The sequence below is a fragment of the Cynocephalus volans genome, chromosome 12, assembly GCF_027409185.1.
Source record: "Cynocephalus volans isolate mCynVol1 chromosome 12, mCynVol1.pri, whole genome shotgun sequence".
Taxonomy (NCBI): Eukaryota; Metazoa; Chordata; class Mammalia; order Dermoptera; family Cynocephalidae; genus Cynocephalus; species Cynocephalus volans.
The window spans coordinates 86,243,631-86,269,490 of NC_084471.1; the positions used below are offsets into that span (position 1 = coordinate 86,243,631).

The 25,860-nt window shown below is 38.8% G+C and overlaps 1 protein-coding gene across 14 annotated transcripts in view; it reads right to left on the reverse strand.

The window, feature by feature from the left end:
• The window catches only part of PPFIBP1 (PPFIA binding protein 1), a 153,699-nt gene that overhangs the window by 91,694 nt on the left and 36,145 nt on the right, over positions 1-25,860 (reverse strand). For 13 of the 14 annotated variants that reach the window (XM_063074766.1, XM_063074778.1, XM_063074774.1 and 10 more), the window contains one exon: positions 14,022-14,114. The gene's annotated coding sequence lies outside the window, so the exon portion shown is untranslated. The remainder of the gene's footprint in view (positions 1-14,021; positions 14,115-25,860) is intronic. The other variant, XM_063074765.1, reaches the window with a different exon arrangement.

The following is a 25,860-nucleotide window of genomic DNA, read 5'->3' on the forward strand; positions in this document are numbered from 1 at the left end:
AGAGTTTTCCTGTTAATTTAATTTTCTCTAGTAATTAAGTCAAGCTCTAAGAAAAACTCAACCAAAATGAACTACTTTGAAAGACTGTCCACACTGAATAAAAAGCTCTGTTCTTTAGTTAACATTTCTGACATATTTGTGTTTATTTTGCAGTGTTCTATAAACCTGCTTGACAGGTATGAACCTGTCCTTAAGATTCAAGCAATGTACTTTGCAAGCCTTTACAATAAAGTAAGTTTTAAATACCCTTTGGGGTTAAGTATCACGCTACATACCAGAAAGCAAGACAAACTATTCAAAAACAAGAAATATTTCAGTACCTCTTCATTCATTATAGTGCCAAATATGTTATGAAGCTACTAGTTGCATGTCAGACTATGACCAGGTCCTCTGCTTTGTGCCACACATACATGGGGCAGAGGCTAGGGGAGGCCCACTGCATGTGTCAAAATGACTGAGAACAAACAAAAACTGATCATTGAAACACACTAGCTCTGTTGTAACCTGAAGCCTCTCATACAATTATTGCAATTGCCAGAGACACGCTAATTAACCAATACATTTTTGGGATCCATCACTTCATGACCCAAAACTAAAATCATTCCTTCAAGTGAGTTGCTCAACCTTGAAGCCCATCAAGCTCAGCTGCTTGAATTAGCCAGGTATTAATTTATCGAGCAAATGTAGGGGTACTCAGCAATCTCCAAACACAGAATTGGGATATGCTAACATAAGTACATGATAGACCACCCATGCCAGGCAGATTTCTTGCTCAGCAAAATCTCAATGAGAGGACAAAAGTACGTGACCAAACCATATCAGCACAACAGGGGCAGAATCTTTTTCCTGGACCTAAAGATTTGAATATGCAAATTCATGGCTCAAGAGAATGCATAGGACCAAGTCTGCCTAGACACAAGAACGGTGTCTAAAATCCTCTTACAAAACAATAAAAAGAAAAGCGAAGCAAATTATAAATAAACTCCCAGGGAATGCAAAGGTCCTTACCCTAATATTAAAAACAGTTTTGTTTATTTAAGAGGAATAGTTAATTGTTTCAAAAATATAAGTCTTTTCATTATGAACTGCAAGTGGGAGAATTTACATACTGTGTGGGACAATCTCTAATTTCAAGATGAGTGGGTGGGTTTTATATTGCATTGCCTGGAGTCAATCTTTTCCAGCTACCCCCTAATACCCCAGCAAATAGAACAATGCTCTGCTTTCAAAAGTGAAATAAGATCCTCATCAGATAACACTCCCAGAGTGAGCCAGTCATAAGCAGAGTAGTATAAAAGCCTTAGGCTAAATTCCCAAAAGGATTAGTAGCCTAGATCAAGAAGTCCCCTTTCTAACAATTTCCGTTTTATCCCACCTTTCAAAGAAATTCTGTGGTTTTAACACTCATTTTATTTCAATGTAATATGCTTTATAAAGATCTAATTCCAAGGTATTTTCAAACAGGAGGGTAAACAACATATCTTTTCAGATTGTGGCTGCTGAAAAAAAATTCATCTCATTACTACTGAAATCTCTCAGTCCAGGAGATCAGAAAGGCAATTGACTTAGTTTTTCCTCATCTGCATCAAAAAAGATTTATTACTTTAAGTGCAAATCTCTAAAATAAAGAGCTCTCTCTCTCTAGGGTAGAACTTTCCTGTATACCCACTCGCAAGGGAAAGGGCTTCAGACATCTTCGTGGTTAATATATATTGGTATAGTTTTTGAATTTCACTTCCATCCACCCTCTGCTATCTGTCTCTGGGGCCTAGATTTTCCCCAAGCAGGGGATGGGGGTGGAAAGGAGAAAATTGTTCAGTAACGGGACTTTAGAAATTCAGTTAGTGTTGCAGATAGATCTACCATACGACCCAGCTATCCCACTGTTGGGAATATACCCAGAGGAATGGAAATCATCAAGTCGAAGGTATACCTGTTCCCCAATGTTCATCGCAGCACTCTTTACAATAGCCAAGAGTTGGAACCAGCCCAAATGTCCATCATCAGATGAGTGGATACGGAAAATGTGGTACATCTACACAATGGAATACTACTCAGCTATAAAAACGAATGAAATACTGCCATTTGCAACAACATGGATGGACCTTGAGAGAATTATATTAAGTGAAACAAGTCAGGCACAGAAAGAGAAATACCACATGTTCTCACTTATTGGTGGGAGCTAAAAATTAATATATAAATTCACACACACACACACACACAAAACCGGGGGGGGGGGGAGAAGATATAACAACCACAATTATTTGAAGTTGATACGACAAGCAAACAGAAAGGACATTGTTGGGGGGGAGGGGGGGAGGGAGAAGGGAGGGAGGTTTTGGTGATGGGGAGCAATAATCAGCCACAATGTATATCGACAAAAAAAAATAAAAATAAATTTAAAAAAAATAAAAATAAAAATAAAAGAAATTCAGTTAGTGCCATGTCACAACCACCAAAATAATAATTGATTCAAATAGGATCAAAAACGGATGCTAAAACCATTGGGTGAATGACAGTCAGGGAACAGGATATGCACCTAGTCTCCAAGAATTACCCCACAGAAGACTTATCAGTTATCTTTAGGCACCTTTACAATGTCTGGTGAACACTTAGCCTAGCCAACATCATGCACCTTTTGAAGAGAAGCCATGTCTACTTGTTAGCAATGTTTAATCTGAATTTAATCGCGAGGACAAGAGTTAGATGAATGTAGAATGTAGGACATTCTACCAGACAACTGTCTTCGACTTTTCAAACATGTTAACATCATGAAACACTCACACACAGCAGAGATACGAGACAGTTCATAAAGGAGACTAAAGAAACATGGCAACCAATTACTATCTGTGATCTTTGATTGAATTCAGGAAGCAAAACAAAACTATGAAAAGAACATTTTTCTATCAGTTGAAAAAAATCTGAATATGGACTATACACTAGATAATATGATGGAATATTTAATGGATGTAATAAGAATACTATGGCTATGTAAGAGAATGTCCTTGGTTCTTAGGAAATTTAGGCTGAATTTTAAAAAGATAACAAAAAGAACAAACAAACATAAAACCGAGCCTGTGGCGCACTTGGTAGAGTGCTGCGCTGGCAGCGCGGCGACGCTCCCGCCGCGGGTTCGGATCCTATATAGGACTGACCGGATAGTCCGGGAAAAAAACAGAGAGAAAATGAGAAAGCAAAGATGACAAAAATATTAAGAAAAACTCCAGGAAGTAGGGAACACAGATCTCTGCTGTTAAAGTATTATATTTGCTATACTTGTGTGATAGAAATATCTTAGAGATATACATATTTAAAACATTAAAATATTTACTCTAAAGTATACTTAGATATTAACTTGATTTCTCAAGAACTGGGCAATTCTGTAATCTGGATTCATTCATTCATCCTGGCACCTGCCTTTGAATTCACAACTGGCCACAAGGAATTTTCAGTCTCATGGTTAGTAAATACTCATCCTTCAAGTCTAAGTGTAAAAAGGCAAAATGGTCCAGCTGAAAGCAGACTGTCATCTTGGCATTTTTCTAAAACATGTAAGATTTCAGGAGTTTATCTAGCTTTCATTGAGATAAAAAGAATAATTTTTACCAAATGGAGAGGTAGGTCCTCTGCCCTTTCAAATTATCACAAGTTTTCAGGCCTGGGTATCTCATGTCTACCTTCAAGAAAACTTCTTGTACATTTTCTGTTTCTCACAAATCAGTAATAGCCTGAAACTTATAATACTAATAATTCATGCAAATTGTTTTGACATTTTCTTTCATTTTGAGCAATGCTAGATTACTCTGCCTCTTCCAACCTAACAAGAAGCACAGGCATAAAATCACTATATAACGTATTGTCCATATTCGGGGACTTTTGAGATTGAAAGAGGGTGCTCTATTCTAGTCTTTACTAACATTTTTTGCCAAGTACCTCACATGTTTAAGGCTATAGATGCTCTTAAACAAATGCACACATTCATATACACTGAACCCTATGCAAATAATTCAAAAAGTTCAGAGACTCCCTGAATCCTACTCGTCAATTCCAGGTTAAAGACCCAGGTTCTTAAATAAGACTTCCTGGACTCAAATCCCAGGTCCACCACTTATTTGCTGTGGATCCTGGGGAAGTTACTTAACCTCTGTGAGCTTTCTCACAAAACCTGTTTAGCACATATAAACTGCAGTTCTAATAATACTAACCTCAATGGGTCATGGTGAGGATTTAGTAAATGTACCTGGCACATAGTAAGTGCTTACAATCAGGTGTTTCCTTTGTTTTAAAACTCTCCCACAGCTCCAAGTGACTACAGAATAAAGTCTAAGCAAAACTGTCATTGAACCTCTCTACGATCAGATCCCGATGTACTTTTCCAGTCTTACTCCACAAAACTCCCTCCTCACCCTTCACACTCCAGAACCATTGCAGTGCTTGTTCCCTGGACCCCCCAACCCCCACCCCCAGTGCCTTTGCTCATGCTGCTCCTCCTCCTCGGAACTGCCCCAACCATGCTACATGTTCAATGCGCCCTGCTATCCACCTACTCCCAAATACCCCTCTTCAAGGCCCAGGTTAAATTCAAGCACCTCTGTCAAATGGAGCAGGCCAGAATTAGTCTCACCCTCCTTTGTACCACCACAGCACTACATCTCTATCCGTAGTAAGTGTGCATTTTATTCTCATGGATAGAAATGTGCAGCCATGTCTTTTTCTCCCACTAGACAAAAGTCCCTGTGTTCTGCTTATCTCTGCATGCTCCAAAGCTCCTGGCCCAGTTTCTTGTACTTAGTAGCTCCATGATAAATATTTGGCAAAATGAATGGTTAATCTGCAGGAAATAATTTAAACAGATAATATCTGAAATTGAATGTTATTTCCTCTCATAAAACTTAACTAGCTTCTATTTTAATTCAGTCTAGTCCCTGGATGTTTATATTGGGGGGCAGGGGAACACAGTACAGTGTAGATGTTTCCTGAATAGAAAGCTCAGTTTTGTGCAATAGACAAAGCTAGTTAACAAAAGAATATTCACATCTCTCTACTCATCTAAGTAGAAACTTCTATTCTCTCTTTTGAATTTAAAAGGATTTTTTAAAGCCTTTGCATTTTTAAATCCTCCAGATAATGTTTAGATTCATTCTTTCATTCATTCACTCATTCATTCTAATACACTTACTAAACATCAACGTGCTACAGGCCGGGCAGAAAGATAGGTCCCCTGAAGGGTCTTTACTTGGGAGAGAGACGGGCATCTCAGCAGACACAGCACAGAGGCCGTAATGTGAACCAGAGCTGACGGGAAGAGCTGGGACTTGCCAGGTGGAGAAGAAGCAGATGACACTAGCAGAGGGAACAGCCCGGGAAGAGTCCAGAGGTTGAAATGGGCATGCTCCAGAGACAGTGGAAAGGCCAGTGTAGCCTGAGCACCAGGTATATTTCAGTGCAATGACAAGAGACAGAAGTCTGAAGTGAGAGGATGGAGCCAGATTGCTAAGGAGTTTTTAACTTTATCCTGGAGAGAGAATGGAGTTTTTGAAGAGATTGAGATGATCAAATCTGTGTTCTAGAGAGAAGTTTCTAACAATATCAGTGTGGGAGTGTGACTGGAATGGAGAGAAGTTGGTAGCAGGAATATTAAAGAGAGCATGAAAAGTCCATAGCAAGATGGAAGGAGGAACCAGAGGCAGAACTGGCCCTTCAGTAGTTTTCTCACCGTGGTTGCTGGTACTCCTAGTCCACTCCCAGGCCAACCTGCAATACTTTCCATGCACACCAGCTCCAAGGAGCTCCCTTTTCTGATCACTGGTTAGCATTTACATGAGTTAATTTAACAAACGCAGTGGACAGGAAATTATGTAGGCTAAAAATACGCATCAGGCACCTCGGGTGCCCTGCACAGGACTATTAGCATCACTAAGAGATTTCTCCTTGCTATTTCTTTCATTCATTTAGTGTTCATTCACTCGCTGAGGCTCGCCTATGTGCTGGCCATTATTACCTTTCATGCCAAGGACATGGGGATACACCAGATATTGCTCCCATTCTCCAGATGCTCAAAGCCTGGCAGTGGTGCCAAGGATCACTTGTTCTACAACAAATATGATTTGTTGGGCAAGTTCTCCTTGACTGTCTTCATCTTACATGAAGCTGCTTAAAAATATATTCCAGACATTGGTCTGGTTATACCAGCTCGCAACTCATTTTTACTTTAAATGATTGGTTTTCAACATGAACTGTAGAGTTGGACTAAGGGAGTTACCTGCCAAAATAATCGGGATTACTTTGCTTATTTATATTTACATTAGATATTTTGAATCTGTCACCCACTTGCTAAAATTTATTTGCAACCCCAAAATCACTACTCAAGGTACTTTCATGGTCATTCATGGACATGCACAGAGCAGCGACAACTCTGAGTTGCCCTCATGTACGTTCCCAGCTGAAGTCCAACAAGGCAATGCTCTGCCTTCCTGCTGTAGGTCCACCCTCATGCTGTGAAGTGTCCTTTTCTATTCTGTAACATGATTTTCTACATTTCTGTGCTTTTTGTTGATAATTTCGCTGTTTAAAATGGCCTCCAAGCATAGTGCTGAAGCACTGTCTAGTGTTCCTAAGGCAAGAAGGTAAGATGTGCCTTATGGAGAAAATTCATGTTAGATTAGCTTTGCTCAGGCATGAGTTATAGTGCTACTGGCCATGAGATCAATGTTAATGACTCAACAGTATATATTAAATATGGTGTGCCCTACACTTTCAGAGGCTAGGAAGTCCAAAGTCCAGGGAACACATCTGGTGATGGTCTTCTTCGGTGGTGACTTTACAGCAATGCAGGGTCTCCCATGGCAGAAAATAGCAGAGCAGAGAAAGACAGTTTCTCATGCACTCTCCTTCTAAAGTCCTCAAAACCTGCCCCTGATCGCCCTTATTAATCTACTCATTACAGCATGGTCCTACAATCTAATCACTTCTTCAAGCCCAACTTTTCGATTACCATTATAGGATTTCCCACTCTCTTAACATTGTCACAGTGGGGGTCAAGTTGGGGGCGGGGGTAATTCAATCCAAGGCAATGTCTTTAAACAGAAACACACCTAAAACTAGCTTATGTATTGATCATTTGACAAAAACATTGCTACCAGAGACTGGCAGGAACCTAACTTCGTATTTCCCCTAGGAAAAGTATTCAGTAATTCAGCATTCACAGTGACTTTATAGACCATAACTAGCACAAAAAGCAAGAATTGACTGATTATATCAGGTAAAGAGTGCTAAAACCCAGCCATACACACTGATTTTTTTCCAGCTTTACCTTCTGAGGATTCAGTGGGGCCACAATGTGAGGAAACAAAAATCACCCTGTGGAACCTGCGACACTTCAATAGAAGTAGTTGGTATTTTCTGCCCCTTTAGAATCACCCAGTCTTGCAAAGAACAGCTTAATGATTTGCTGCCTAACGAAGGGAGGAAAGAAAAGGGGTCAATAGGCCAGGGGCTGCTGTGGGTCAATGTCAATGGGTTTTTATTGGGTGTTGCTGTTTTCTTATGTGAGAAGTCTGATGCTCAATTATTATATTTCCTTCTTGATACTTGGCTTTTAACTATCCCAACCACGCAGCAGGCCCAATCTGGGTGACAGGTCTCTGAAAGGAGTGTTTTGTGCCAGACCTCAGGCAAGACCCATGTAAACCATGAAGAACCAAAAACCCTGCTTTTCTAAGCAAATAATGCATTAAAACATTCTTTAACTCCTAAAAATATATAAAGAATATGACAATTTAAACCCCATCAAATCATCCAGAACTTTTAAGAATGCCTTGGGATTCACATTTCCCATGGTAAAAGCTAACCTCCTTGAGCAGGAAACAACTTCCGGACATCATTGCATTAGAAGCTGGCTTCCTTGCTCCAGGAATTCCATGCTTAGAACCAGAAGCACTAATGAAGACTTTCATCCTGTGTCTTCTTAACTCTCCCCTGAGGTTGAGATAATGTTTATTTGTTGAACAAAACAGTCATCCAAGTGCAGATCTGTTGAAAAGCTTCCAAGCAAGTTGAGAGGCCAAAGCAAGGAGGAAGGACAGCTCATCAGAAACCAAGGGCAAGAAAAGTTAGATCCAAAATAAATATAGTACTAAATGCCCAGAATAGCCCAGAAAGACAGCTGATGACCTTTTCCTCTAAAATCTCTTAATATCACAGTATCAAATGGCCTAAGTATTTAAAGCCAAGCACATAATTACTGCTACAGAGGTAAAGGAAAAAATGAACACAAACAAGAAAAGCTGATGGTAAAATGATAATTTGTGCTGTGAAATACAAATGAAACACAGAAGACAATCATATCTCAATTCAAAGTAATAGTCACAGGAAGATGTCAAGGCTACTTCAATCTGAAAGCTGCCATAATCTCTACAGAGGTATTATCTTCTGCCTAGAGACTTAACGGTTTCTGCTACAATGGCTGTAAATTGCCACACCCCTAATTTAAGTCTCCTCTTGACTGAAGAATTTTGGGGCTGTGATTTGATCAGAAGACAGCACTAAGGGACACAGGAACACAAAGCATACCCAGGGGACCCACTCTCGTTTCTTTCATTATGATGCACAGAGTCTTGAGCTACTTCTAAATAATGGATTGAAGAACTACTGTAATCCCGTCCCCCACTTCTCTACTCCTGAAGCAATGGAGAGCCTTGGTTCATTGAAACTCTGGTGTCAGAATCTGGGTTTCCCCAAAATACCGTAATATTAAACTGGAGATACACTAAGTGAGTGTCACAATTCCCTTGGACAGTCTTCTCCCTTCTTAAAAAACTGTTGAGACTATACACCTAAGAGCTATCATAGATACTAAGGCCTCCTAATTAAATGTGTAAATTCATGGTGACTTGAAAGAAAGAACACCACCTTCCCAGTTACAGTGCCAGCATGTTCACATACCCCCACATATCTGATTATTTGCTAAACGTGTAAATTGTTCCTTTCTCTCTGTTTACAGTTACACTCTAGCATACCTCCCCTTGGGGGGGCGGTGTCATGGGAGGGTGGTTGGCTGGTATGGGGATCCGAACCCGAGACCTTGGTGTTATAAGGTGGTACTCTAAGCAACTGAGCTAACCAGCCAGCCAAGCATACCTGTCTTACAGAGAGAAAAAAAAAAATCAAAGTCAATGATGGCCAATATCCTAAGAGGTGAAGAGAAAGTAAAGCAACTGAGAATACAAAGACTGTTAATGGCTTTGGCAAGATGAGCAAACAGCTGAAACTCCATCCACATGCTTACACACAAGAAGCATCTGCTTGAAGGACGAGTTCTAAAAGCCCAACTAATCTCCATGTGGTTGTAAACGTGAGCCTAGATACTTGGTAGGAAGAGATCACTAGAAGGAAAATCATTTGTGAGCTGTGTGATAAAAAGAAATTCATTTACACATTGTCTCAAGTTATAATGAGCCAATTAGACACAAGACAAACCACGTGTGACACGATTCCCAATAAGATTGCCACCCCCAAAAAGTATTTTCAGAATTTTAGCCTTAAATGCCTAAAATAAAGAATGTTTGGTCCACAAAAGAGAGTCAGGAGATAGAAAATTTCAATTCCCACATAATAAAGTGATTAAGACTGCAAGAAGAGTATGAAGAAAAGGAAGAAAAAGAACAGAGCTTTGGTAGATGCTTTTCTTTGGGGATGACATTATCTCAGTGGCTACAAATTGCCTGCTGACGAGCCACTACGCTATAAGCTGGGGTGATTACATAGGCAGGCCTGAGTGACTAACTGTACAATCCCATGGCCTTCCTCGGCCTAAGGAAGAGAAGGCAGAGATGAAACCAAACAGGGGGCCCCCCCTCATTCTTGTGCCTGGATCCATTCAGCCTCAAAAGCAGTACAACCAGACAGCTTCTGCCACTGTCATCTGTGAACTCAAGAACCACTAGCACAGAGGAGAGACAAGGGTGGTGCCCGTAGTCTTAGGCAAATGATATTTCATGTATTTGTTAGTTGCCATAACGCCTAAAAGACTGAAAGCACAAATATTCCAAAGTTTTGAGTTTACTTTCATTCTTCCTATATGATTGCTACTGCTATCAGTTCATGCAGATACTCCTGGGTGTAAGAGGATAAATATCAGAACTTAAGAGTAATTATTATGTGATAACACTATTTAGTATTTATTTTTATTTTATTAATTCCATTTAATCCAGTTTTAATGCTAATTTCTAGACACTGCTTTTTAATAAATGTTTTCTTCAATATGTGAACAACAAAACAAACCTGAATTTTACTGGGGACACTCCCAATTGTGTGAATACAAGGTGGAGACAAATAATGTATTTATTTATTTATTTATTTTGAATTTTTTCTAAAAGATGACAGGTAAGGGGATCATGACCCTTATGTTGGTGTTGTCAGCACCAGGCTCTCCCAAGTGAGCTAACCGGCCATCCCTGTATAGGGATCCGAACCCGTGGCCTTGGTGTTATCAGCACCACACTCTCCCAAGTGAGCCACGGGTCAGCCCTGAGACAAAGAATTTAAACAGAGGTAGACGATAAGGACAATCACAGCTTCCATAATCCAGCTATGCTTATGCTATATGTGCCATCTTCTATATCCATTTATGCAGTTTAGATAGAAATATACACACCCTTTAATGAATAGAGCATGTGTATTAGAGCTGGTTAAAATAAATATCTATGTGAAAATGAATTTATATATATTCACACAGCCTTAAGTCAGTCACAACAGCCTGGTCATTTGGTTTTTTATCTCCTATGGACGTTAACTATTTTGTGAATTTAGATCACATCTTAAGACCACTCCTTTTCCCACTATCATAAGCACCAAAATCTGCCATCATAAGAACTTCTGTTCTGGGACAGGCCTGTGAAAGATTCAGCATCTAGAAAAATTTAAATACGCCCAAAAGTGGGTAGTACATTTAGGGAATTCACAGAATCTACCTCTGCCTTGAAGTCTCAATCTAAATTAATTTCCTGATTTTACAGATGAGGAAACTGAGGCCCAGAAAGCATAAATGATAGACCTGAAGTTCCACAGGTAGGTATTAGAGAAGTCAGAATTACAGATTCATGGATCAAATGTTCTCTTTGACTCATTCACTCTAAAAGTTTCCTTTTTAGAACACTGGAGATTATTCATTTGTTAGATTATACTCTCACTGAGGGCAAAATCAAGCTTTGTGTACACCATACGCCACCAGAGTTAGTCCAGAACTCACTGACAGAGGTGGAAAGAGGTCACCAGCCACAGCCATTTGGAACTACACCCTACACTGGCTGTGGTCTTCAGTTATCCACACAGGCTCTCACCAAAGCACCTTCATGAATTAGAACACTTCTTTGCAAAATGCCTGGCAAGAGTGAAGAATATAATGTACAAAATTATGATTTTCCTGTGTGCAAAATGACCCTACCTTCCCACTAATCTCAGCTCCACTGGCCTCTTCTTGAACTAATCGAGTAAACCAGCTCAGACAACCAAGAGTGTGTCTTCACTGACGCACCCTGGGGACATGCCAAGGACACATGCACAAGTCTTTTCCTTAGTCCTTCCTCTGAGTTTCAGTTTAAGGTGAGAAGAGCAAGAAAATATCTTTGTTAGTGTTCACCATACTTAAAAACAAAACAAACAAACAAAAAGTCCCATATTTTTAAAAAATGACCTGATAGATTATTAGATAGATAATCTGTAATCTACAAGTATTAGATAGAGTCAAACAGGTAATACTAATAACAAGAATGGGAAAAATAATAAAAATAATGACTTATTTTTAATGCTAGTGCTATATGTGCCCAGAAGCATTCTGCTCACACTATTGCGGTAAATTGTCACAGGAAATTGATGGGGCATCTTATTGGTAAGCATATTAATATCTCCATTTTACAGGTGAGGAAGCTGACCCAGACAGGTAACAGAAGCAGGTGGTGGGGCGATGATTTTATTAATCTTGGTTCAAGATTCATACTTTAGGGACTGGTTTCTCAAAGCTTCCCTAAAGCAAAAGTTAGACTTAATGAATTTGTTCAGAAAATGCTTTGAGAGCTCTTTCTGAGCTCCAGCCTGCCTGCTCAAATCAGTTCTTATTTCTCTATTCATCTCCCTAGACTCGTCAGCTCTCATAAGCTGAGTCTTCCCCTGGATTGTCACTTTTCCAGTCTCCTGATCTGGTTGGTGAGATATCCTGACAGTTTCTAGGAGAGCCCAGACACATCTCTCTTCCAGATCTATTTTCTCTTCCCTCTGCAATCCCCTTCTGTATCATGAAACCAAAACCCTTCTTTTCCAGGGAAACAAGTCTTACCACATCACACACATATCAGAGAGGGCTTCTACCTGGTCACACCCCCATGAGTGATCAGAGAAACATCTTCATCTGTTCCTGTTGAGCGAGCATGCTTAGAACATCACATTGAAACACACAAATCACTTGTCTACCTAAAGTTCAACATCACTCCACAGGGCCACTGAACGTTTATTACTGTAGTCCCTGAGCAAACGAAATACAATCGTCGCCAGAAGATATGCACAAAATATTCATAGGAGCATTAGTAACATGCCCAAACTGGAAACCATCTAAATGTCCAGCAAGTGTAAAATGGATAAACAATTAAATGCCATTAGAGCAAGGAGAAGGAAAAAAATAAACTATATGCAGTATCATGGATGAATTTCACAAACATGATCAGCAATATAAGCCAGAAACAAGAGTATGATTCTATTCATAAACTTTAAAAACAGGCAAAACTAACCAAAGGTGTCAGAAGTCAGGATGTTGGTTACTTCAGGGAGCATGAGGAGAGGAGGGCTCTGAGGTGCTGCTAACTTTCTTCTAATTGAGATGCTGGTTAACAAAGGTGTGTCCACTTTGTGACAATTATTCCACCAAGCCATCCACCTATTTGCAGACTTTCCTCTATATTTAAGATCTCACAATAAAGGGCTGACTAAAAGAGACCCTTGAGAGCATCTGGTCTGTGACCCTTAGCTGGCCTAAGGGTAATTGTTTCCCATGGAGCTTAAATGTCTAAAGGACACAGGAAATCTATGGAATGGCTGGGACTAGACATCAGATCTCTTAACTCCTCGTGCAGATAGCAAAACTATCTCTCAAATGTGGGAGGATGTTTCTCTAACTTCCTTCCTTGCTGTGACTACAGCCAAGGTTTACAAGGATTAGGATCACATTCCAACTAAGAACGTAACCCAGAAGACTCCAGTCTCCTACTGACATCCACGCCAGGAGGGACATCCAAACACTATTTAGGATATGGAAATTCAGAAAAAGTCAGACAACACAGTTTTCACCCCTGCTAGCTATGTGACCGCTGGCACGATCCCAGCCCCTCTCTGACCTTCAGTATCTTCATCTAGATCACTAAACTATTAGCTCATACTTTGCAAGGTTGCCACGAGAATAAGGTAACAGTATCAGAGCAGTGTGGGGTACATGGCAAGCATTTAGAAAAAGTATTTGTAGAATGAATATTGAATCGAATTAATCAAATGCTTGTCACTTGGGAAGAAGCTCAATAAATAGTAATTGTTTTTACTGAGCAAGAGAAATGGGGAGAAAGGGAGTAAAGAAGCTTGTGTGAAAACCACCTCATTTTCTAAGCCAATTGGGTCTTTCTCACTGGCTTAGATGAGGCGCAGAGACGGTCTGTGAAGTAAAGAGCAATAAAGGACTTGAGAAGGGGGCTGTGCTTTTCATGTGCTGCCAGGTCCATGTCTTCCTTCTCGGTGCCAAATAAAGATTTGCTCACAGACTGCCACAACATGTCTAAATCCTACAGCCACCTAGGTTAGTCATACTACTTTTAAAATTTTTAAGTTTTTAAAGGCGGGGGTGTGTGGGTATAAATTCTCATAGACTTAATGGGTAGGCTGACTACAGTCAAATACCTTTACTACTGGGAAAAATATGACATGCAGTGAGTATACAGAAAGGTAATTGTCAGAAATGAGCAATGGTGAGGGGTAAGTTTACTTACATTTTTTTAAAAAACAGGTTTAAGTCAGATTGTTTTCTCAGCTCTTCAAATCTTGCATGCACCTAGCAATTTATCCATACAAGTTCTTCTGTACTAAAAAGAAACAAATATAAAAATGACAAATTAAAATCAATTTCAAATTATAACACAAGAAAAAAAAAGCTTTAGATGATAAATTACCGTATAAGCAAAGAATATCAAACTAGATAACATGGGTGTGATTAAAAACAAGAAAACATGTTTTAGGGACTTCCTTCCATCCAGCCTTCCTTCCCCTTTCTCTTCCCTCCTCTCCCGTCCAGTACTCTCTCCCTCTCTTCCTTCCTTCCCCAGTGACTGGACAACCTCAAATACTCCTTAAACGCTGACTTTCTGTGAAACCACCATCACTAATTTTTACAGCACAAAGTACCTGGCACATAGTAGGTACTCTATGAATGTACCTACTATGTGCCAAGTAGACGAATGAACCATAGTTTTACAATATTTAGTTGTTAAGTTTAAAAAAAAGAGTGGAAATGCCTACAACTAATGTATTACTTTGTTGTCCAACAAGAAGAGTACATAGAAATGTAGACAACATGTAGAAAGATATACACTAATTTTTAGACTTGCATTTCTGATTCCCTTATCTCTTTTAAATAACTCACATGTAGGAAAAATTCCCATTAGTATACATAGAAATGTATATCCCCACCATGATACAGTAATAAAATGCATTTTGGTAGTGAAGGAATATTTAAGAACAGTAAAAGTTTCTTCTGAGGTGCTCACCCTTAAATATCTCATAACTACCTCCATCCAAATGAGAGAGAAAATGTCTCCAAGTCCAATACAAGAGATATTGCCACGGGTGTTTTTCCAATGCATATACAATGAGGGCCAGTCCTAGATAAAATTCCAACGCAAGAGTGTGGCTGCTTCCTTCTCCTGCCCTTTTGAAGGTTCAGGAACCCCAGACGTTTAATCAAGTAGGGAAGTAATAGGATCTGCTCCAAAGTTGCAACAACTTAAGGGATTTCCTGCCTGAGGACATTTTCATTTAAAAAAAAGAAAAAGAGCTTCAGAAAAGGCAGGTGTTAAACATTGAAATAAAATGGAATTTCAGGCATAAATGGGGGCAGCAGATTGTCTTAAAGGAATTTCTCAACACCCCACCAAATCACACCGTCTGTTCATTCTGCCTTTCCCGAAAGCTTGGCTTCAGGTGTAGTCCATATATACATACCAATCCAGGCAAATTTTGAGGAATTAATGATGCATAGATAGGCAAGCCCGATTTTAAGACTAGGGTGAGCTCCAAAAGTAAACAGTTACATTAATCAGCAGTTTTCAACATGAGCTTCTAGTAACCACACCCTAGAGGTGCTTCTGAGAACAGAGGCAGGAGTGAGTGTGCGTGAGAGTGGGCAGAGAATTTCACCTTCATCTGTTTCATGCTTTGATCCAAGATTCAATTGGAAAAGTGGTTTCCTTGAGCTGCAACCAATGTAACCAAATAATAATTAAATTAAACGCTAGTGCACAGGATCCCAGTGGGTTCATAACGCAGCTGATCTAACCTCACCGAAATCCAACCACCATCCTTAACAGGGGCCCCAGAGCACAAGTCAGCCTGGGTCTGAGCAGACAGAAGCTGCGTCTTCTCTTCCTCCCTACTCAGTCCCTTCATCTCCTGCCCTGGAGCAACAAGCAGAAGGACACCTACACTTCCATGAGGACTGAGCCAACAGTCAGGGGCTGAGATTAGGATGGGGAGTGCCTGAAGATGTTCCAGAGATAAGGAAGCAGGGAGTGGGTTTCTGTAAATTGGTCACTTCCTAGATCGACCCCAATCCCCATCAGCAACCTGGCAGGAAATTACATGTGCAAGGTTTAGATGCTTCACATATGTTAGGGCTCTGAGATAGGAATGAGAGAGGAGAAAATTAGGGGAACAGTTTAAAGAGAAGGAAAAAAATAGATACCTATGTTCTATAACATTTTATTTATGTAAAATACAAAAAAAAAAAAAAAAAAAAAAAAGAGCATCATGAGAAAGTGTTGCCTGAACTTCCTCCAGAGGAATTCATGTTGACTAAGAAGCACTGAGTATATTCAATCCTTTCCTCAGCACAGAGCTACGATTATTTGGCCCAACCAGGACTGAATACATAAAAACATTTATAAACATGAACCATTATATTTTTTGAGTTTTCATCACATACCTTGTTTAAGCAAGTCAAAGATGTTCTTTGTTACACAGTTTTGATGCAATGCAAGAGACTTCAGTCATTTCCTCAGAAACAGACCTAAGCTATAAATACTAGCTAACCAACACAGTCAGCCACTGACAAAAAAGGCTCGGTGACAAGTTTAATTCAAAAACAAGAAGACATTATTAAACAAAAAATAAGCCATAAAAAAAAACCCAAACCTATGCAAACAACATTCCTAGAAGAAAAACCCTTAGTGTAACAACAAGCATAATTACAAATAGCTTTTTATGTAACTCACAAACCTTTCCTATACAGAGATTACGGAAGAAGAAAAAAACACAGTCTGTATTTGTGTCCATTTAATAAAACAAACCCTTAACTTCCTCCTCATAGCCTCAGGTTTCAAATTCCAAGAAAATCCTCCAAACCATTAAATAAATGACTTCTATATATCTTTGAGATGAAAAACATTTATTGCTATGACTTATTTCCCAAATCCCTTTGATATTCTAAAGCATGATCATCGTAACTGAGAGTAACATGCTAAACATGATCATTAGGAAGTTAAGTTACTGTTTATTATAATAAGGTCACATTCCATGCTTCAAAACTAAATGAGATCCAAAGTCTCTTTTCAGATATGACTTAAGTGTCGAAAGCAGGGATCTGTAAACCGGCCAAATATGGCCTGCCACCTGCTTTTGTAAATAAAATTTTATTGGAACATGGCCACACCCAGATGTTTACATATTGTCTGTGGCTGCTTTTCCAAGACACAACGACAGAGTTGAGCAGTAACAACGAGACCATGACGTCCACAAAGTATAAAATATTTATTACCCAGCTCTTTAAGAAACTATTTGCTAACCTCTGGTCTAAAGGGAACAGTTACTTCAGTGGACTGTCTTGAAATTAAAAACTCTAATCCTGGTTTAGTCATTTTGCTAAATAACTACCCAAGTCACTTAATTAACCTTTAGCTTTAAGTTTCTTATTTATGATATATTAATTGTTAATGTTTATTAGGAACTTATATACCATACACTATTCTAAGGGCTTTACTTTTTCATAAATGAACATGAATCAGTTTACTTAATTCTGACAAACACTGTATGAGGAAAGTAAATTATTTTCCCCATCTTACAAATAGGGAAACTGAGGCAGGGGGTTAAATAACTTGCTCAAGTTTAAATAGTAGAAAGGTCAAGACCAGAACCCAGGAAATCTGGCTCCAGAGTTGATATTCTTAATCTCTATGCTATATTGATAATAATTTTAATTTTATAAAAGTTACACAAAAGCAGATCTCAAAAGATTTGTTAGTTACAAATGTTAGGTATAATACACCTCTGCACAGTTTAGGATAGGATACCTAATATAAGAATGTAAATGGACTCCCATAGACTTAAGTCTCTTCTGATTCTGACAGCTAACCTTGGGGTATTGGTAATATAAAAGCCAGTATACTTTTTATTTTTGTCATAAGTAATAAAAGAACTAAGCCAACTGACCAATGTCTCTCTTTCCCTTGGTAAGTAAGGCATCTCCAGGAAGTTCAGAGAGATCCTAAAACTTCCAAATTTGTTCCCATCTAGTCTTATCCTTCACCAAGTTTCCATCTGGGAAAGGTTGAGTGAGCACCACAGAAATATGGAAAGATTGCTCTGCACAGCCTGGCAAGAACAGCTCTGTCCAGCCACAACCCTCACATGTTCACATCCCCTGGCTGAATCATCTCCACCACTTCCTGAAGTTCTCTGGGATTTCTGGAGGAAATGTGTCACCTAAATGTGACCCAGTGTCTCTTTGTACTGAAAGATAGTTTTATGTGGTTCCAAACAAACTGGGGAAAAATGTACGACTAAATTACTCATCACCAATTCATGCACAGACAGAGACGTTATCTTAACCTTCTTTTTAATCAGTCTAGTCTTACTGGTTTTCAGTGTCTGCAGAGGAAAGTCCAAATCCTTGACTTTGGCATTTAAGATCCTCCACATCTTACCCCTTGCATTCTTTTCCAAACTTATCTCCTTCTATTCTTGCTCCTTCATGCACCCAGGATGGCTTGCTTGGTTTTTCTTCAGCATATCATATGGACTCTGGCTTCTGAGGGCATACTCACTCTGTGCCCTCTGTAAAGGACCCTATTTTCTCTTCTACTATCAACAACACATTCAGCATACAGGCCCAAATCTCTGTGCTAAATATTATGGGATTTAATTTGTATTTCCTGCCCACAGGATCCTCACAATCCAGCAGAGGAACCAGGTAACACAAAAGACTAAACTAAAGGTGTATATGAAAGGTTCAAAGCCCTACAGGATTCTAACTAGCATGTCAGAAAGACTTTACAGAGAGGCTATCACTGAATTGGACCTTAAAGAAGGGTGAACCTGAATGAGAGGTTGAGTTTATAAAATTGTAGGGGTGACTGTACAGGACAAAGCTTTACATCACAGATTTCAGATCCAGATAGACCTGGATCAAAAATCCTGGCTCCTTTTGGCTAGAATAGGGTTTGTAGGAATTAAGATCAAACAGCATGGGTTGGTGCCTAACCATGCTCAAAACCATATTCGTAGCCAGTTCTTAAGTCTTGCCCAAATCATGAAACCTTCTCATATTATGTCCCTATACAGTCCTCCTCTTCTCTCATTGCCAACAGCATTTACTACGGTATTTCCACCACCCATTCATTCTGGTACTCAATCATGTATTGATTTTCACCGTTAAAATATTCTAAAGGCATGTTGTGCTTTCTCAATAAGACTTTGTTATCAAATAATAGATTGCTCTGAATAAATCCTCTGAATTTTCAAATTTTAGGTTCAGGGTCCCTGACGAGTAGTGCTAGTTTAGCTGAGAAGCAAATTTAAATCACAAGCTTGAGCTGTGTGGCTAGTTACAGGGTGCCCAGCCAACCAACAGACATCTGTATTCCAACATGGCTTTGTTTTCTGCCTATCCAGTAAGTCTTATGAACAGACTAAAACATTTCTTTGTGTGACGGTCAGAAAAAAGTCAACAGCCAGTGCTAATGACAAAAGTGAAGATCAAGTTAAATGGTACAAGAAAGAGATAGCCCTCAGCCAAAAAAATGAACAGACATCAAAGAGTCGAGAAAATTACGTATTATCATATATTTGCAAATCTGAGGATGGATGAAGGGCTTGGAATTCATCCCTTGTGCTCGTAAAGGGTTTACTGTACAGTTTTTGTTCCCACAGTACCAATACTAGCGGAATGAAAAATCTGATAATCTGATGTTCCGACATCCTCAGTGAACCCACTTGCCATGCTAAAATAAAAATCAAGATAGTCAATTTCCCTCGATGTCCCAAAATTTTAGTATTTGCAATGTCTATTGACATATTACATCAAACAAGCCCGCATGTTTTGAAACTGACATGTTGCTTCACAATCATACTTGTAGTGTTTAGTAATGGCTTGCTTGCTTTGCCATTACTGGCATTTTTTTTTTTCCCACAGAAAGATTCTAATTCAAAGATTCTGAGCAGTTTTAGAACTCAAAAGTTATGGTCTCTTGAAAGTTTTGACCGACTTGACTGTAATGATTACAGTCTGCCATCAAGTTTCACATAAAAATAAACACATGCACGGTTGTATGCTGTATGGGACAGTGTGCTGGCGTGAGGGAATGAACATAGTTCAGCTTCCTAGGGCATCAATTTTTCTTTGGGGCAAATGCTTTAAAACTTTATTTTATATGTCAAAACATTATGGACTGTCGTGCAAACTTTACATACAATGTATTAAAACTTTATATAAAAATATTATGAACTACAGTGCAAAATTTATGTTACACTGTATTAAATATTTATATGAAAAATATTATGAACCATAATGTGACGTTTACATAACAATAAATTCAAACAGTGGATTTCAATTAAGTTTGGGGCAAGAACTTTAGAGCAGATAGTCTCATTATTTGCAGACTTCTTGGAGCATCAGGGTAGTCTGGAAGAAATCAGAGATTGCTGACTACAGTCAGTCATGTCCTCAGAGAGAAAAATATTCTCTAAATGTTCTGAAATATGTTGTATGCCTATTACAAATGTAGGAGAAATGATTGCACTACCCCCCAGTATTCTGGCAACCATTCCCCCAAAATGCTATAAAGTCAAGTACTTCTACCAAATTATTAACTAATGTGTTATTGCAAATATCACCCAAAAAATATGAAGTCAAACCACTCTGATCCCACAAGCATTCTGAAAGGGCATTCTGAACTAATGTGAAATTTGTATAGTGATTGTTTGAATAAAAACAATGACTTCAGTCCACTGGGATATAACACTTTATCATGCCAGTAGAACTCCATGAACCAACATACCCCAGTGAGGTCATCAAAGGTCTGGAAAGTGAGCTGGCCAATTATGAACTCTATCATTGCTGACCCAGCAAGAACAGTCAGGACTCTTTCCCTTAAATTGTCCAACATAAAATGATGTATTTTCATTGTTAGACTAGAATCATTATCTCTGCATTATGTGTGTTTAAGAAAAAAATGAACTGGTGGGTTCACCAACTTACTGCCTAAGAATTAAGCTATAAAATTATAAGGAATGGCATGTATATAATGGCATGCAAATGATGTAGTATTTTATAATGTAGAAGTGCCCAAGAGCTGTGGCCAAAGCTGGAGGTCCTACCCAGCTACCTCCTGTTAAAATCCTGTCTGCCAACATAAGCCCCTGGAGTTTTATAGATTTATTTAAATTGGAACAAAATATATTCCTTTAAGAAAACAGCAGTTAAAATACCTAACCATTTGATTTTCAGCTTCCGTAAAAGCTGGAAAGACAGAATGACCCATAATTTTTTTTAAATCTAAAGAGAATCCACTACGATTTTTAGAAAGGATATAGGATGAAACATCTAATGCTTTACTCTCCATACCCTTCAACCATTGATAAAGGGGAAAAACTAAACACAAGGGACAAGATATAAATGTGAAATATTTTAGCATAATAAAAGACAACCTCACTTTTTAAAACCATACCAACCAAGGCTAAAACCTTAGGTTTTCTTATCATTTTCACCCCATCACGAAATTATTTATGCACATGCTTGCTTTCTCTCTCCCCTTCCCCACTACCCCTTCTTGTTTTTTATCATGGACTAAATTGGAAGATACTTTTTTGGAGAGTAAATTGGCAATTAGCAATGGTTATCAAAAGCCCTAAAAATGTAATAGCCTATGACCCGGCATTCCACTTTAAGCTTAAAATAAATAATTGTACAAATGAGCAAAAACATATGTATACACTTTTCACAACAATTTATTCATAATAAGAAAAAATGGAAACAATCTAAATGTCTACAATAACCACACTGAGGTAAATACATTAGACAGAATATTAAGCAGGACAAGGTTGCAGGGGTGGTGACCATGAGCTCATGACATGGAAGGATATTCATGATATATTAATGGATACCTTTTTTGTAAATATACATACACAGAAGGTAAAAAGTCAGGAAGCATAACCATCTATGGTTTTCAACACTTTCTTCTTACTCTTTGTCAGTGACTCCAGAGCAGTCTATTACCAGTCCAGTAACATCTTTAATTAGAGAGGGATGGGGAAGCGGAGGTGAAGGGCGAAGTGTACTCATGTTTTTTCAAAACCTCTCCCACTCCTAGAGTCAGTGGGTCTTCTGTCCTCCTCTGAGATAAGGTATTATACGCCCACATGTTGAGAGTAGTTGCCTCTGCATGGTGGAATTTCAGATGAATGTGATTTTATTTTCCTTTTTGCTTATCTGTATTTTATACCTTTACTATAAACACTATGTATTATTTCTATCAAAGGAAGCAGAGGATGATGACTAACAGTGTAGAATATGGAATAAATCAGCTCTGATTTTATTATCCCAAGTCCATAACTTTTTAGTCACATGATCTCAGTCAAATTACTTAACCTTTCTAAGCTCCAAGTTTTCTTATCCAACAAATGGGCAGAATAGTATCTCATGTACCCTTTTAGTAGAGAAGCTAACAGAACTCCATATTGGATAAAATAAATGATGGCTATACACAGGGTACTTCAAAAAGCTCATGGAAAAATAGAATTAAGAGGTAACACAAATTTTTCCACAAACTGTTTGAAGTACCCTCTTACTATATAAAATACAACTTTATTTATGTGTGTATACTTTTAAAAAAGTAAAGACTAAATCCCATTCTCATAGGAGAATATATAAATAAAAACATGGGGAAAATTTCATTAGCAATGGTACCCAAACATGCATATTAAGCCACCATGAGCTACCATTTTATATATACCAAAACACATAAAAGGTCCTAACACTCACCAGTGGCAATGTTGTAATAAAATTCCTGGTCATTCATTGTTAGTAGCACTGTATTTAATATGAAACCTTTAGGAATGCATTAATGCACTATGCAGTAAGAGTTAGTAATTCCACTCCAATGCATTTATCTTAAGGAAATAATTTGCAAAAAAAAAAAAAATGCACAAAATTCTAAATAACAACAAGTAATTGGAAATACCCAATATTAGAGGGATGATAAATCATTTAATTAATTTGGAGAAGTCAAAGCAATGAAATTAATAAATCACCAAGGTTATAATGCTGAAAACCATGGAGAAACAAAATAGTTTGACAAACTTCTAAGTGAAAACAACAGGGTCCAAAATATCTACATTCTGTTGCTATATAAAAAGTACAAACATGTGCACAGAAATAAGTGAGGTGACAGAACAGAAGCGACCACTCTAAATAGAGTTTTATACAAAAAGCCTTTGCTTCACTTGAGTTTTTGCCAATTTCTGTCTACAATGGTACTTCTGGAAAAAAAAACAAAAAACTACCCCTGCTGTGTGATAATATATCTTCCATATTTTGCAAACAGCAGGTGGAATCAGCTGTTCTTGAATACAATCACAGAGCCAGTCTTGGCTGTATAAGAAAGCATTCAAGTGAGGGACAAAGAAACGTATTTCTTTGACTAAGTGACTATCACGCACCAAGCCTGGCATTTGACAGACAAAAAAACTTCATGAATTCTAATCTGCTGGGTTTGGGGGCAGGGGAGAAATCCAATGGTCTTATGTTTTAATTATTAATAACTTGAAAGTTCTCACTTAAAATGTTTATTTATTACCTACCACTGGGCTACATGCAGTAGGGGGTAAAAAATTAATAGTAAGGCACAGTCTCTTTCTGGGAAAAAAATTAATGTTCCGTTAGGAGAGAAAAGAGGTATATTAATGATCTACAATGTAATCTAACATAACGATAGGTGTCACACCAGATAGATGAAATGCTAGGAAAAACCAGATGGGAAAAATAACTTACAGTTAACGGTAGTTATATAGGGGTTGTTTAAGAAGAAATAACGGATAAGATGAAAGTCTGAACAATGTGTACAATTTCAACAGGCCGGAGGAAGGGCTGGAATAAGCAAGAAGAGAATTCCAAACAGAGGAAATGGAAGCACAGGACCAAAGTGTGCAGAGTGTTCAGGGAATAACAGTGGTTCCAGCTGGCTGGAGAATAGGATACATAGTGGGGCGGTGAGAGAGAGGGCTGGAAATATTCAATAGGGCTGGACCCTGAAGACACTCGATGAGTAGTGGTGAGAAGGCTGGACTAGCTTTGGTAAGTAATGAGAGGCTTTGAGGTTTTCTGAGCGGTGAGTGGAGTGGTTAGAGTTGGGTTTTCCATAAAGTAATCTGGATCCTAAGACAGTGGGGAGAGACAAGGAGACCACCTATGTCCTAATTCAGAAGTCAAAAGCCTTCAAAGGAATATACGGATACCAGCTATATCTTGGAAGGAGAAAACATTACTGGTGACTGAAATTATGTAAGGGGTGAAAGAGAACAAGGATGGTTCCAAAGCTTTGAACCTAAATGTCTGGGGAGCAAGATGGTGCCATTAACAACAACGCAAGTTAGTTAGAGGAGGAGGAGCTGGGAGAGGTGACAGAATAAAGCCCATTTCAATCTGTTGTGCTGGATATACCAGCAGAACACACACAGCCAGCCACCAGAACCAACAGGAGAAGTGTACAGACTAGTGAGAAAAGTGCAGCAAGTTGAGCCTGTAAAAACAGATGGTGAAGTAGTGTTCAGAGAGGAAAATTCAGGTTAGTATGGTCCAAAGAATGAGAGCTTCAGAGAAGATGTGAAGACAAAAGAGAGATTATAGGGATTCGGGGAATGAGAGAAGTCAAGGCAATGAATGTAGACTCCCCTGTTTAATAAATCCAACATGGAAGAACGAAGAAAAGATGGAATATTGGGAACACAGGCACGTGCACTGAAGAAAGAGTTACTGGTTATTGGTTTAGGAAAGGGGATGTCATGAATGTTTTTATGCAGATAAAAGGTGGTGGAGATAAAACTACTGCACACCTGAGACAGGAATGAAAACAAGTGACCCTGGAGACAAAGAAACAGTGACAAATAAAAGTAGAGAAATATACTAAGACAGAAAAAAGAAAGTGAAGCTTTAAGATGACTAGCTGCCAGATCTGTTTTGTCAGCCTACACAGTGTTCCCCAAGATGTGATTTAAACATGTAGAGATTTTGCCCAGAAAACCAGGTATTTGATTTTTCTAGAGGAAACAGAAAATGGGGCAATACTGGCCCAAAGTTCCACAGGACAATAATCACAGCTGCCTCCCCCCCACCCGACACACACACAGGTGGCCAGCACTCTGCAGTTTACAACAGTCCCTCCCACTGCCTCATTCATTTTAGCAATTTTTGATGGCTCCGGTTGGCAAATGAATTTGTGACCCGACAAAGATATTCTCAATAAAAGAAGGAGATGTTATCCTTAGAGAGTAAGTGGGGAGTATAGACTGGGACTTGAAAACTGAAGAAAAATATCGTAAGAGCCATTGAAACACACAGGTTAGAGAGTCAACAGGAGATGAAAACTTGAAAGACTGCTGTCCATTCGTCTACTGCGAAGGCAGTGAGTCGTCATTTTGCCTAGCAGTGCCCCACAGCCTGGAAGCAGAAGTCACAGGGCGGTTGTGGCATAAGACAGGCAGACAAAGGGCTCTGGGGTGGTAGTGGGGACCTCAGTGAGGAGACTGGCCAGTACCTGGCCTTGATGGGGAGTCCACAGGGGCTGGTGACCTGGGAAAATGAAGAGGAGACACTGCGAGAGCAAAGAGTAGATAAGGCATGAGGAGGAAGGTGGGAAAGACCTGCAAGGAGAGATAAGGTTTTCCCTGGAATTTTTCTGGCAGCAACTTGCAAATATTTCCTGTATAAAACTATTAGATGACAGACACATATCAAAGGCTAAGTAAGTGAAGATGAACTGGATACTCTTGGAGGAAAGTGAAAGCAAGCATAATTAGCACAAAAGGGAAAAGTTAGTCATGCAAAAATTTACCTGTAGTGTACCTTCATCTCCCTGCTCTTCACCTTCTAGAAATCACCTAGAATGGATTGTCTCTTTAAAAAGCAAACAAACAAAAAAGTGAAAACAAGACCAGATTTGGTAAATCACAATGAAATAAGTTCAGAGAACTGTGTTTTTGTGAAATGAGCCATGTGAATGTTCAGAAGACTATTCTTTAACTACAACTTGATGTCCTTTCAAATATCCTTGAATAAGATTCTGTAGA